Genomic DNA, 16567 nt, shown 5'->3' on the forward strand with positions numbered 1-16567 from the left:
AGCAGGCATGAGGTATAAACAAGATTTTATAAAACTTGAGCTGTGAATGAGAGGAAAGTGTACCTTTTTCTAAACCGTCAAGCCATTTGTGTATTGTGTATGCATACTCAAGCTGCCAAAATTGTGGATATCCATGAATATTTGTAGTATACTTGTCTGACTCAAATGTTCTTTCATTTTTTATATTTTAAATTGAGCACATCTTACAGCAAGTTTTAAATGTGGTGTCTTAGCCACTTATTATGTGAAGGGATTTTTGATAGCATTTCCAAAATTACTCTGTTTTTGCATGTGTCCGTGTATAAATCTGAGCATAAACATAAATGGGGATCTCGTGCAATCATGTAATGAACACATTTCTGTTTTCTGTTGCATAGTAGCTCTTGCATGGTTTTATTGTTCCAGGTGTAAAAGCAGTATATTTTGTTTGCTGAATATTGCTGCTTGGTTTAAGGTCACCACAGTATGACACTGTGAATGTAGTTACACATGTAAGTGGAGACAGTAAAATGAATGTCACAGTGTAGTATGGATCTGTATTCTGTATATATAAGGGAAACAGTAAAGGTCACTGTTTGATGACTGCAGTGCCTGAGCAGAGGGCCTCCTCTCCATTTGTGTTTGTAATTTATACATATATTTTGTGATAACAGATGCACAACAGATATGCAGTTCATGAAAGAACTGGTTACAGATCCTCATAATTTAATTTTCATAGTAGAGCAAATATGCATAATGTAAATGTTGAGAGTTGACTGAAAAGTAGATTGGAAATTAAAGTTTGTAATTGCAGTATTAATCCCTTGATAAATGCCACCATGAACATCTCAAACAGGTTTAAACATTACATCTATTGTTTGCATTTTTCACATTATATTAAATGTTTATACTTGAAATCAAAAGGAAAAGGGTAAATGAATGTGCAATGGGAAAGCGAATGTGCCACACTCCACATAGAAGCAGTGATTTATTGTAAATGTTTTACTGTGGAGTACTCAGTCAGCAATATTCAGCTGAAACATGTAGGCTGCTTTGTGTTTTCTTCCAAGTAGCCTCTTGCCAAACAGAGCACAGGCTCATTTCTGGGATTACTTAGTTACTTAATGCTGTCCAGAGTGTTATGTCATATCTTCTATGTTGTTAGAATTGTTTTGCCTGTTAGATTTAAAACTACTGGATGCCTTCCATGTCGCTGTGTTTCACTACAGAGAAATTTGATTTCAGTGAATCCAGTTTAATTGAAACCATTATCAATAAAGGTATGTCCAAGACAGTTTCATTGAAATAACTCAGAAAAATGAAACCTTGTGCCCTCATTTTGTTTTTTTTTTTTTTATTTTATTTGCTGGAATTTGTGTTTAGATGTGTTGTGTTTCACTACAGGGGATTTTTTTTTTTTTTGTGGCAATGTGCCATAGCTGTGTTATAGAAAGTCTTGCTATGCAGGGGTTTGACATCTCCCTGGTTGTGCAGCAGTAGGTCTGTTAGGTTTAAGTAAGGGAACATAAAAGGCATGCTCATTCATCACAGAATGTGTCTTCTGTGTTTTTTTTCCCAGAGAAATGATCCTATGACAGTTGTTTCGGCAAAAAAATGTCTTAGGTGAAATTACGTGTATCCCGTTCATTGCACTTTGTCCTCCACTGCTCCTGCAGTGTGTAGCAGTGTTGTGTCCATGCGCACTTACATAAAACCACAACAGCAGCAATTTTAAAGATGTAAGCTGTACATTATATGGAGTCACCTAAGTACAGATTAACTTGTTTTGTTTCATAATGCTCTCTTTCAGATCCAATTACCAGGATAATTAATGTTCACAAAATAGTTTCTTTGTGATGTACCCTGTTGTAAAGTCAAATTTTTCACATTTGCTGTACATTAAAATAGTTAATATTTTTATGTTATCAGTTATTTCTCATGCAGAGTCCATGTTTATTTATACTTTAGGTGAGTGTGTGTTATCTTTTGTCAGTCCCTGTTTAATATTCCAATATATTTGTAGCTATAAATAAACTGAAAACAGTTGCTTGTTTTGTGATCCAGGGTACATCTGTGTTACTTTTTATGAGTTGTCATTGTTGAAAAATGGCATCCCTTAGAAAATGGAATTAATGCTGATCCCAAAAAGGCTCATGATACTGCTAGGGTAGACCGAGTCAGTCCTTCTGTAGTAGAAAAAACAAAGCTAGAGAATGAACGAGCATTTTCTAGAACTACACATCCTGTAGTCACTCGACTGGGATTATGAGCTGTTTTATTTATTTAAAATCTGGGCTGGCATTCCTCCTCATTACTGGGCATATCTGTTGTACGTAAAGGTAGCCCTGGGCTCATAATACTGCAAAGAAAATGTAAGAAAGGTTGTTTTCCTGACTAAAGAAGTGACAAGTGTATGGAAGGGGTCATGTGGTTTGGGCAGGAGGCAAACAATAGATTTCCCCTTAGAAACATGATTGATTTCTGTTCTTGCTTTTCCAGCACAATGGTTTGTCTTTTGATGCATTTCTTTTTAAATATTTACAGCTTTCTTTCACATAAAAAGTTATATTAATTACATGTGCTACCTGTCTTCATAGGATCATACTGATTACTAGACTGACAGCCTTACTGTAATGGACTGGTTTGGATCCCATAGGCTTTTTTGTGTAGGATGCTTGCAAGTGTGTGAAGCTATGTGTGTGTGTGTATATATATATATATATATAAAATACGTGTGTGTGTGTGTGTGTATATATATACATATATGTATGTGTGTGTGTGTATATATATATATATATATATATATATATATATATATATATGTACACACACACACACACACTTGGGTGTGGGTAGTAGAGCATTTACATGTTTCTTTTCCCTAATAGGACATAGGTGCCAGGCCGGGGGTAAAGTTACAATTCCCCATAGGACAGCAAAAGTGTTTCACGATCCATTTCAAGTCTGACATTATTAAATTTGTATCATAGTTCATACAATGGCAACATCAGTGATGCAGCAGTTAGCATTGTCACCTCACAGCAAGAGGTTCTCCGGTTCAGTTCTCATCTGGGGTGCCTTCTGTTGTGGAGTTTGCACGTTCTGCCTGTGTTTGCCTGGGTTTCTTATGGGTGCTCCGGTTTTCTCCCACATTCCAAAGACATGCCTCTCTAGCTTTTCTCCTGGGCCTCTGCTGAAAATGGGGTGTGTCCCAGTTGACTTTCCCGGTAAACAACTTTTAAATAAAATAAATGACAGCATATATTTGGACATTTAAATAGTCTGTCATAGTTGAACTATATGAAGCCAATACAAAGCATTTTGTTAAATTTTCATTATGACTTAGCTGATTGATAACCGCTGTCTTCCTTGGTTTGTAATGATGTAGTTTCTGCCGTCTTCTGTACCTCATTATGATACCAGAGCTACATGTGCATTTTATGAGGCAGCGTGCTTAAGAACGTCCCACTGTGACCTCTAATCCACAGATCCACATATACATATTATAAGGCAGCGTGCTTAAGAAGGTCCCACTGTGACCTCAAATCCACATAGCCACATGTGCATATTATGAGGCAGTGTGCTTAAGAAGGTCCCACTGTGACTTCTTATCCAAAGTAATGTGTCCTTACTACACAAAACTACTAAACCGAGTACCCACAACATCTAAACATGTAGTCACACACAAACTAAATGTTTGTAATGACAGCATGCACTAAATTAAATAAAATGCATTTGCTGGAAGAAGCCTGCCTGTATCCTCATTTAAGGGCTTCATTTCCTCCTGTTCCCTTTTCTTTATTAGTATTACCTGATGGTTGCTGTAGCTCGAAGCGTGTTCATTAAAAATATAACAATAAATGTGTCACTTTTTCTCGTGAGATGCAGTGTCAGACACACAAGCAAGTAGTACAAGTTTGAGAACACACAGTATTACAACGTGTAGGAAGCTGCAAACTACAAGCTGATTCAGCATAGTGCAAACCTGCTTAAGCAGACAGAATGTAAATATCCATGAACTGAGTTATTACCAGGTGGTTTTCTTGTGGCTCCTGGCTGAACATCATTTGAAAGCTTCAACTATTTCCTTCTTTTTATGATGCCATATAAACACTGTAGTGTTTGATGCAGCTGTGAAACTTTCATCTTAACCAAAGAGAATTATAGAACTTCTTGTTGTTAACTTAGAACACTGCACCTGAAAATAATTTTAGGATCTGAAGCTCTGAAAAAAATGTAGCCACCAGCTATGTTTTCAAACTCTTGTGTTTTAGCTGTGATTCATCTGCATTGGTTTTGGCTGGAAACCTTCTTTTCACCGAGCTGACACTCAGTAAGTCATCATTAGAAGGCTACTGGCTTCTTGTAAGTAAGTACTGTTAGATTTGGGGAAGGCCGAGAAGTTAGTGTTGCATTTTTTTAACATTTTTCCCTCTTCTCCAAGTTTGTGCAATCTTTTTACTTTAGACTATATATATATATATATATATATATATATATACAGAGAGAGAGAGAGAGAAATAAAGATATAGATTATAGAACTGTATCTGTTTCTGTGTGTATATAATATATATATATATATATATATATATATATATATATATAAAATACATACACACACACACACACACACACACACACACACACACACATTCATGTGTAGATATAAATATATGTATATTATGGGGATCTAGCTCCTATACACAAAAAAGCAATAGTTTTTGTGTAATATGACTGTGGAGTTGCCCCCTTTTTGTGTTGTGACATCCCAAAGTGTTAGTTTAGATGTTTTGGAGTTGAGTAATCACATGCTGATTAAATGAGATGCAGGTATTCATAATAAACCTGAGCTGATGTTTGTTGAATCAAGAACAATGGAGGAGTTATTCAAATAAATGTACATCAGTAAATATATGTTAGTATTTTAATACAGTATTACCATGATTTTGGAAAGCTAGATGTTTATGAATTCAACCCTAATTCCCACTGAAGTGTTGCCTATCTGTAGTTTAACCCTTTATCTTTCATCCCTGGTTCTACTGACTTAAGTGACACTGACGTCTTCTGAGCTGCTGCATTTTACTCAGGATACTTTGGGAAACTTACCGTTGGCAGCCTGTTAATACACGCTCAGAATGTCATCATGTGATGACCGCTAGATTCAGAGAAGAGCGAAAGGTGTGTGATGCCTTTTTATCACTTTGTCCCTCATCTTTGAGTTTGCGTGATGTCCAGCTCAGCAGTTAGATATGTGTGTATATGTATGTATGTGTGTGTATATGTATATAGCATGCGAGAGAGAGTGAGTTATGTATAGTTTGGGGACATGGTACTTGCCTCCAGGTCAGAAGGGTTGGGAAAAAAAAGACTTTTGCATTCTTAGGATTGTTACTGTTTTGAGTAATGACCTTAGAGTCAAATTGTATGGTGATTAAACAAGGTGCATTTATTCATAGTAAACCAAATACTTTTCTTGGTAATCTGTTCTTTGTGTACTACTTTTCATATAAATTAGACTTGTGTGTTGCTCACAGACCTTTCTTTTCACACATGACATTCTATTCATATACTTAGTCCTTGACAGAGTTTGCACTGCATACGTCATTTTTAGGTTTTGAATCATTTTAGGAATTTGATCAGTCATTTGTTCATAGCATCAAGTTCATGTGCAGTATTCTGAGTTTTTTTTTTTTTTTTTAAATCTTGTGTATTGTATCTGAATTTTTATGATTTATGCATCAGTCATTCTAAATGTTCCAGAATGCAGAATGGGAATTTCTTATTGTTTCGGTGTTACCATCCAGGTAGAACTTTGTACTTTCATTATAAATGCCAAATCTCTGATCTTTCTTAAATAAAAATCAGCTTTTTGATCATTACCATTTTTTTATCAACTGCTGATTTTGTGTTGACTGATTTATATTATGTAGAAATATTTCCACTGAAAACCAGATTAGATGGTGGCCATTACCCTGCTTGTACCTTCACTCGATCACCCCCTTACTGCAGTGTCACTGACCATCAAAATTTCACAGATGACTAATTTAATACATTTATAATAGTTTTAAAACAACAACTTCAACAGAAACACAGCAGAAGACAGTGGATAAGACTAGAGCATTCTGTAAAAGGAAGATGAATTATATGTTTGGCATCTTAAAACATGTTTGATGTTTTACAATTGTTCAAATTCTTATTTCTTGTTCAGTCTACATGTGTTGTACCCATGTTAAATGTGGTAAATTATCCTGTTTTGATTGTAGTATGAAAGAGGTCTATGTAAAAAGAACAGCTTGCGTTTCATTTGAAGACGAGCCCATTACCATGGCAATTATTTATAGCTTATATCTGTTTTAAGAGCTACTGGGATTGTTAGTTTAAAGCTATAAAATCATTTCTGGTATTGTACCGAGACAATTTTAAGTGTTTAACAATTGATGACTTCTTAAGGAATGGCCTTGAATAAATAATTGTTTCATAAATCATACAGGTAATAGCTTAACTGTATTGCAGCTTTCTGTAAACTAGGAAGAATAGTTGTCTGCCATTATCACTCCAAAATGTTTTCAGGCTTCACTGAAAGTAAGCTTTGGTTTATTTATAATGTAAGACTATTGCTAATGCATTCTGAATTACTTTCAACTTTATCTGGTTTGCTTATTTGTTTTTAAATCACACTGTTAATTTTGTAGATACTTATTTCTGTATAAATGGAAATGTTTCAAGGCACACGATTCTCCATATTATGTATATATTGAGTATGAATAAATAAATAAGTAACATAGAAACATGCTGTGTAATTATCATTGAGAAAACATGTACTGCAAATGTTTCCATAACCATTGCTTTAGACTACAAGTGCATTCATTTATTTTGTGTTATACTATCAAATTGTGTTTCTTTAATGCACAAAACTGATCTTAATGTATGAATTCTTTGGCACAACATGATGCTATTTTCATATTTTGTGCCATAGTTTTGTTACGTATAAAAAATGAAAACAGTCGTGTCTGCAGTCCAATTCCACTTTGGTTCTGGAAGTTCAGACAGCTGTGGAATCTGTGCCTGGTGTAAGGATTTGTACTGACATTGCACTCCTGGCTGGATAAAGGGATGCATTCTTAACAGTTCATGTGCTACCATATTTGAAATTCCACCATCTTTTGTTAGTTTAGGTTGCTGAAGCTAAACAAAATTTTAAAGTAAATTTTATAAGTCAAGGCTTGCTTACTTAGGACATATTTGTTTTGTAGAGCCTTAAATACAAAGTTACACTTGTCTAAGTTTAGCCAAATATTTTTGTCTGAAACTGTACAACACCAAGGCAGTGCTGCTTGTTTTGGTTTTATGTCACTTGCAAATTCTTTGTCAAGTGGACAGTGAATACGTGTGCATATCTGTAATTTTATGTGAGGCATTCACATAAATTCACGATTCATGATTTTTTAGGAGTCCATGCTGAACCAAGACTTTTCCATCCTTCCATGGAGATACTGTAAATTCCAAAGGTAGGCAATGCCCTAATTTCTTTTTTTCCTGTGGACTTCCTTAGCAAAAGGACTTCAATTTGCTGCTTAACAGATTTTTATTCAAATCAGATGTAATCTTTTTTTTTTTTTTTTTCCCTATTTCAGTGAAGTGTAAAAAGCACAGTTTTGTATATTAATATTATCTTGTTTTTTTTGTTATTGTTTAGAATGTGATTAGCTGAAATCTTGCCTATTTTGTACAGATTTGAAGTTGGCCTGATGGGCCGAAGAAAAGTTTTGGGATCCTTTCAATGAAGGAGGTGGAAAGCAGTACTGTTTCCACATTCTGTCTTCAGAAAAGCGTATTTCATAAGTCATCCTTCGGAGACAGGACTAAAGTTGAAATGTATGTTTCCTTTTTGTAGGCCTGGGCATCAACACTTTCAGCTTTAGGAAAAAAATGTTTGAAAACATTCTGCTACAGTTTTTTCAAGCATTATTATGATTGGATGTCCAAAGCTTTTTTTTATTTTTTTTTAATCGTACTATTCTAGGCCTGGGAATGATTTTGATGAACTGTCATTAAGCGTAGTTAGTGAATGTTCTTGCACTGCTGTATAGTTTATGCATTTCTCTTCTGCAGCATGTGCCAGTGTCAGATTTGTCAGTGTTTTCAGCAAAAATATCCAAAGACTTCCAGTGAGAAGACTTGTGGGATCCAATGAGATTCTATCCACCCACCCCCAACCCCTTTTTACACATCGGGTCGGAGTGTCACTTTAACAATAATCATCATCTGGAGCCAGGGTTCACACCGCTGAGTGGCTAGCCCTTGCCATGGATCCAGTGAAACTGACACTTCAGTTTTATCAACATGTGTACATCTTAGGACGAATACAAATACCAATAAAAATAAATCCTATAATACAGGCATAACAAAAATAGAAGTGAAAATAAATATAAAAACAAGAGTAGACTGTATTAATAGAATATAAAATACCTTAAAGTGCTGTGAAATGTATAGTAGTAACATGACAAAGTCAGCAGTTCATATCAAACCTAAAGAATTATAAGATAGGTTGTAAAGATAGGTTTTAAAAAAAAACTTCCTCAGCACCTAGTTAGCATGTTATAGAGATGCAGACCTTGATAAACAAAAGCCAGAGAACTTGACAGTCACTGGTTACCAAGCTCAGGGTATGAAGTGCTGATGCTATGCAGATCTTGGAAGTGTGGGAGACCCAAGTCATGCAGGGCCAGATAAACCAAAACTTGAGCTTTAAAAATAATGCACTGATGAATAGTCGGGTAGTGAAGCTCCTGCAAAACCCGAGCAATATAATCACACAGTACTGCAGTTTGATTCTTTGCTGTAGAGTTTTGGACTACCTGCAAGTGATCAAGTTAACAGTCTAGAACCCCTAGGTGCAGGACATTACAGTGATCTAGACAAGATAATATGGGGTATGAACCACTCTGTGAAGGTTTTCATTTGGAATTAAAGTGCTTAATGAAGAAGGTGTTCCTGAAATAAAACTGGATGATTTGATGACTGCTGCATCTTAGTCCTTAAATGTAGCTTGTTAAAAGCAGCATCAAGATTTCAAACCCGAATTCTAGGTTTTCACCAGTATAAATGATGGACAACAAAGTGTGACATGTTAGCATGGCAGACATCTTTAAAATGTTGAGTTTTAGTGGATTCATTGTCATCCAGTCATGGACGCATTCCAAGTCTTCAGTTAGATTGCTAATATTAAACAAATTCCTGATAAAAGGTGCGGTAAAGCTGTGCATCAGTTTAACGGTTTGTCCTCAGTAGTGTTTCCTTAAGGGACCATGTACACATAAGTAATTGTCCTAAAATGGTGCCGTCTGGTATGGTTCAAGCAAAGGAGTAGGAAGTAGAACAGTTACCTCCTGATCCTGTGTGTACTTGAAGTAAAAGACAAAAAGCAGTCTAACTAGTATGCTGATACTCTAGTAATAATACAGGCATCCAGAAGGAAACTGTGGTCCACTGTGTCAAATGCTGATGAGACATCTGCCAGGGCCAGAAGAGAATAAATAGATTGATTACTTGCCATAAGGAGGTGTTTTACATGACAGCAAAACTGAAATGAATCAGATGCTGCCTTAAGAATCCATTTGCATGTAAACCAACCTCTGTACAACTTGAGTCAAAGGACTATTGGAAAAGGGATCATAATTTTCCAGGATCTAAGTATCTAAACTAGCCTGTTTCAGGATAAGAGTGCCAATGTCTTGTTTATCATTAATGGAAATACTTCTTCCTAAAGACTATCCCCAGTCTGGTAATGGACTGAACCCTGCATATTTAGTCAGTACAAAACAGCTTAGTAGGACAGGGTTCAATCTACTGTAATACAAATCCCTACATGTACATATTGTAATAACTTTTAGAGATTTTACATTTCTCACCATGTTCACTGATAAATGCTGAGCCGCTCAGCATGAGGATGAACAAGCCTGTACATTTCTTGACTTAACCTGCCTAGAGGTTTTATAAACCATAACAGCATAGCAAAGGCACTAGATGTTGAGGAAAAAATAAATTGAAAGATTTTTTTAACTCACTTCAGTGATGAATTCTGCAGTGAATTGAAGCTATTTCCTAAAAGAGTATGAGCAGTATGCATTATATACAAGTGTGCTTTATTCATGTTTACATAGCTATGTGTAAGCAGTATACATTGTATACAAGTGTACATTATTCATGTTTACATAGCTGTGTGTAAGCACTATACGTTATATACGAGTGTACATTATTCATGTTTACATAGCTGTGTTTAAGCACTATACTTTATATACGAGTGTACATTATTCATGTTTACATAGCTGTGTGTAAGCACTATACGTTATATACAAGTGTACATTATTCATGTTTACATAGCTGTGTGTAAGCACTATGCATTCTATATGAGTGTGCATTACACATTTACATAGCTGTGTGTAAGCACTATGCATTCTATACAAGTGTGCATTACTCATTTACATAGATATGCATAAGCACTGTGCATTCTGTACGAGTGTGCATTACTCATGTTTACATAGCTATATGTAAGCACAATGCATTCTATACGAGTGCGCATTATTCATGTTTGTCATGTGTAACTGTACATTATAGACAAGTGTGCATTTCTCATGTTTACATAGCTATGTGTACCACTAACCCTCCCTCCATTTCTAACTTAGACCCATTTAAGCTTATGATTGACATGCATACCTCTCAACCTCTTAGCACAAGAAATCTGGACAAAGCCCAACAAAATGGGGGCACAAAGGCCCAAAAATATGGACATATTTTAAATATTGCTCTTATAAACTTTGAAAGTTGTTAGAATAAAAGGATTTTGTGTTAGCATGAATTTTCTGAAGGGAAGGATATGAAGTCTGAAAATCAAGTACATGTCATAATTTAATGACTTTAATCCTTAGATCCTTCCAATGATTTGTCAAAAAATGCAATTTTTATGACGAACAGACCAAAAATATGAGGCACAAATCTGGACATTCTGTGAAAATCTGTACAGTTGAGAGGTATGACATGCCTTGATTGCTACAGCCCCATGTTATTTTCTGCTTCCCATGTATATATATATATATATCAGTATTATTTTTGTGGAAACTTAATGACTGAATCTTTACAGAAAGAAGAATCCTTATTTCATAATCTTGGAAGCCACTGTCTTTTTTTTTTTTTTTGTCATTCATTCATTTTTGATAACCTGTTTTATCCATTTTCATGGTTGTGGGGATGTTAGAATCTGTCCAGACAACCACTGGGCACAAAGTGTTGGGAACCCATCCAGGCTAGGCACCAGTCTCTCATAAAACACTATCACACAATATGCACATATTTATAGGTAATTGGAATACACTGACTTAGAGAAACATGCTGTCAGGTGACATTATTTGCTGTACCTATTACTATTTTTAGCACTTTGTTCTCTGATCTGGTGTTAACTCACTCTACTTGTGCTTTTCATGCGTAGACTTTCAAATAGAACCTGATCAGGCATTTCCTTTTAGGCCAGAGAGGGTCACCTCCAAGTAACTTAAAGTAGCAGAATATGGCATTTCTTGAAGCCTTTCTGCATAATTGAGGTTTTCCAGCCTTTTTATTTTTCTGTCAAGACCAAATACTTAAAGTGCTATTAAAAGCTAAAAGTATTGATGGGTACTGACACTGTCCCTGGATGCATCTGAAATAGCATGAAGTGCAATTTAGCCACACTCCTAACAACACTTCAGTCTCAGACTCCCTACAGGTTTTGTATCAAACAAATGGAGATCAACTACAGTAATTTCCCTGCATAAAGGACGAGCTCGCACAGACCCATGTCTAACCAGCCTCATATGCAAAGTGATGGAAAGACTTGTCATGGAACTAGTCAACCAGGGCATAGAGAACCTCCAAACACTAGACCTGTTGTAGTTTGGAGACAAGTCATGCTTACTCAACTTGGTGGACTTTTTGAAAAAGTCATCAATGCAATGGATGTTGGCAAAATGGAACACACCACATACTTCCACTTGACCTAAGCTTTTGATACAGTTCCTAACTCAGGCATAGTTGTTGTATCTTTCGGCTTTTCCCGGTTAGGGGTCGCCACAGTGGAACTCCGGTCCGCTAATGATTGGCAGTAGATTTTTACATACCAACTTGCCAGGCCTGATGCACAACCTTCAACGAAGGTACGCCCATTCACGCATGTCTCCACACAGAAGACACTTTAGCTGAGAATCGAACAGGACGTCTTACTGTGAGGCGACAATGCTACCGCAGCACCACCACCGCAGATAAAAGCTAAATAAAGTAGGAGTAAATTCCTATGTCACCCACTGGATTGCTAAGTGGCTCACAGACAGAACACAGAAAATCAAAATAGAGGAAGTTAACTCCACAGAGAGACTAGTCAGCAGTGGAGTTGACATCTATTTTTCTGAAGTAAAAGCCAATAGCAAAGGGCTCTGGCTAAGTTTGCAGATGACTGCAAGCTAGGGGCAGTCATTGAATCCTCAAATGACAGCCAACCAGTAGGAATTATTTTTTCCCAAATACATAACTGGTGCCAAAATCATGGACTGAAACTAAATGCCAAAAAAAATGCATTATTGTATCCTTTGGGAAGTCATCTACATTAACTGCCACATTGAAATATGCCCATAACAGTTGACCCAGTTGTTCAGGATTTGGAAACCTATGTGGAAAGTGATCTAACGTTTGACCAACATGTGTCCATTGTTCTAAGAAAGTCCTGTATTGCACAGCTTATAAACAAAGGGATAGTGATAAGACCTAGGGATGTCATTGTCCCCTTTTACTCAGCCCTCATTAGACTAGTCATTGAGTATAATGCACATTTGGCATATATCTGACGAGAAATGTGCAACAACTAAACTAGAATGCCCACAGGGATACCATAATCATAGGATACAAGGCCTAAATGATGTCCTACATGGACCGACTCAAAGCCCAGTCACTATAATTGGTATCCTACAGATTGCTGAGAGGTGACCTGTGTCTGGCACACAAGGCATCCACCAGCCCAATACTGATGGATTTACTGCACATTAGCAAGTCAAATGCCATCAGAAATACTCAGGCTAGGGATCTAAACTTCTGCATCATCAACATAATGGTTTGGAGGACAGGTATATCTCACAGAGGATACCGCTGCTCTGTAACATACTCCCCGTTAACATAAAACAAACTTCATCCCTGTCCATATTAAAGACAACTTGGATCTGTGGATGGGAAACACAATTTACCCAAGATCTGTACTGCTAATGGATACACACAGCTTCTAAATGCTTTATCCTATGCATAGGCCTTCTTAAATTAGCTATGCTATGATCCCATTTATTCTCATTAGGGGTAATGTACAATATTTGACCATGGGCTAGGTAAGTCTAATTCCTAACCAAATAGGATAGGTTAATTTGAACATGAAAAGGGAAACTGGCTAGGCTTAAAATGGCCCACAGGCACTCAAAACAGGAAATACATACATACTTAATGGAACCCCAAATAATGTGGAAAAAAACACCAATAAATCTGTAAGGTGATAAATTAGAATAAGAAAAAAAAAATCATTAGGATATAATGTCCAAAAAGTTTTTTGAATTTGCATACATCTGATTTATTTTGTTTTTCCTAGTTTGGTGTCTTGAGATCCATTTTCATCTTATCCTTTCAACTCAAAGAATGGCTTACCAAATTTGATTTCATTCAACCTCTGCAAGTTTTTTCCAAGATGTTGGATCTGGGGCTCAAGCTCGTCCCCTACCAATAATTCATTCTTGTTCCCTGCAATATCTTATGTCTTCAAAACCACCAAACCACTCATGAAAAAGGAAGAAACAACAGGCTAGAGGTCCGAGTTCCAAAACCTTCTACCTTGTTTGCTGCTTGAAAAGACCAGATGTGATGCATGAGGGCTCATCTCTCAGTGACAGATAAGTTGATATTTCCTTCAGACTTTAGGTCCTTTGTAGCTAGTACAGTGTTTTAGGGCTTTTTGTTATCCTTAGATTTATTTTATTTTATTATTATTATTTTTTTTTTTTGCTGAACCTTTATCTATAGTTTCCTAGGAATTTCCTTCCTGACTTTATTCCCTACTTTAATATTTTAATCTTATAGTGTTTGAAAGTTCTTGGTATTTTGTGATGTTCAGATATTCCCTTTTTTGTAATTCGTGTGTGTGTTTTACTTATCTTTTAAGAACTGCAAAAGTCATTTCTAGATATTGAAAATGATCTAAATGAACTTCAACTCATCCTAAACCCAAACAAAACAAAATTAATGATCTTCTCTAACAGGAAAGCCAAAGAAAAACCACCTCCTCTTTCCATCTACTCCACTAATGGCACTATAAAAGAGCCAGTTAACCAAACAAAACTACTTGGTGTCGCAATAGATAACCTAACATTTAATAAACACATATCACTCACAGTAAAAAAAAGTTCACATCAAACTTGGTGCTCTATATAGGTCCAAACCTTACCTTACTCAAAATGCCAGACTAGACACAGCCAAATCCCACCTCCTGTCTACTCTTCTCAACTTTTCACTAACCTGCACAAGTCTGATTTACATCTACTTGATTCCTACTATAACAAAATAGCAACATTTGCTGCTAATATACCTAACAGGACCTATCATTGCCTTGCTCTTCAAAAATTACACTGGCTTGAATTTCCCAATCTGTTATTGCTCAATCAGCTCACCACTGCCCACTCTATTATCCACAAACCTGAAAATTGCCCTGCACTTTCTAACCTAGTACAACTAAATACCAACCCCAGGACCCTTAGATCACCCGATAAATCAAGGTTAGATAGTCCCATAATTACTTCTGTGATGCCCTCTTCTCCTTCAAAGTAGCCAAACAGTGGAACCTATTACCCCAGAATATCTTAAAAAACAGATTGTCATAGTTTCAAAAAACTCCTAAAGAGATACCTTACTCAACATTGGTTATGCTCCTGTAATACTCCTGGCTAGTTTCTCATGCCTTCGTTCAGATGTTTTCTATTTTGCTATCTTCTTGTCTTACTTCTACCAAATGAAAATGTCACAATGGTTTTTAGTTATATATCTAATGAGTTTCATATTACTGTCTGTAATAAGGTTTAAGAAATGTAATGTTTTCTCTTTTGCATTCACCTTTTTGTAAATTGTGATTGTTGGCAACTGTCAAAACTTTTTTGTATATTGTTTGTAAATCTTTTAAAAATGTTTGTAATCTTTTTGTACTATTGTTATGGAACTCATCTCCCTGGGTCTCTGCTGAAAATGGGCTACTTGCCCAGCCGGACTTTACCTGGTTTACAAATGTAAAATAAATGTTTAACAAGACTTCTAGCATTAAAAATTGCAGTGTCTGTGGGCACAAGATTCCCCACCTCCACAGTTTTTTGTGTTTACTGCTTGAAGGTTGACCGTCATAATGTTGAGTGTGAGTCCTGAGACTTTCTTCTTATAAGAAATTGGATAAACCTAAAAATACAAAAGAAAATGATGGGGGGGCAACAAGTTGAAAGTGAAAGTAAAGAAGTAAAAAGATCATCCTAGGAAGAGGTCTCAGGATCTTACTTCCCAGTCAGGGTCAGCACCAAAGCATTCAAAAATGATGGTCCAGCACCACATCAGGAACAAGAATGGATCCAAAGTCATCCTCCTGCATGCTGCTTCTCCTTGGCACTTGTGAGTCTAAGACTGCATTCACTCATTCTCCAGTATAGACGTCAGTCTCCTAGGCAACCTTCGGTGGCATCTTCCTACAGGTCATTTTGGTTGATGAAAAGCCTTTCTGAAGCATTTCTTCAAACTTCGATTCCTATAGGGGTCCACCTGGCATCCCTCTAACAGGGTCTCCAGAGTTTTCTGAGTCAATCCTCCTTTTGTTTTGTTTTTTTTCCCTGGTCAGACCCTCAGTCCAGGGTTGCACAGTACCTGGTGATACCAGTGACAGAATCTTGGAGCTGAGAGCAACTTCTTGCTTCAGCCTTGAGGAACTTCACATGATGAGTCCCCTTTCAGATTCCAAGACTTCTCCAGAGCACCCCCCCTAGGGAAGGTCTCAGAAAACATGTATGCAAAAGGAGTCATGACTCCTCTCAGGAGTCACTCACCAAAGATACCAACTTCAAGGAAGGAGAGGGGAATCCTAGGTCTCCCTTAGAAGACATCTTCTTCAGAGAGATCCTGAAATTGATCAAGAGAAGGGCGGATCATCCAAAGCCCCATCCCAAGTGGAGTCTGCATTCTTTGAGGCTGGCACATCTACTGCCTGGGTGGTCCTATCTACTAATGAGCTCATTAATTTGGTCTTGCAGCAGGCTTTGAAGGAGCCCAACATGGTGGAACCAGTTTCTAGAAAACTAGGTAAAATATTCTTGTCTCCCTGAAACAGATTACACTAGAACGTGGGTCTCCCAGTTGGTGCTATGGTGGTGGCAGTGGCAGCCACAAAGGAGGAGTTTTCTGAGGAGAGCACCTCTGTCCATCCGCCTAACAAGGAGCCCAGGGTGTTAGACAGATTTGGAAAGTAGTCATATGCTTCAGTGATGATTGCTGTTTCTGTACT

Source organism: Protopterus annectens, chromosome 14.part0 (assembly GCF_019279795.1).
Source record: "Protopterus annectens isolate FY-2018-M chromosome 14.part0, PAN1.0, whole genome shotgun sequence".
Lineage (NCBI taxonomy): Eukaryota > Metazoa > Chordata > Ceratodontiformes > Protopteridae > Protopterus > Protopterus annectens.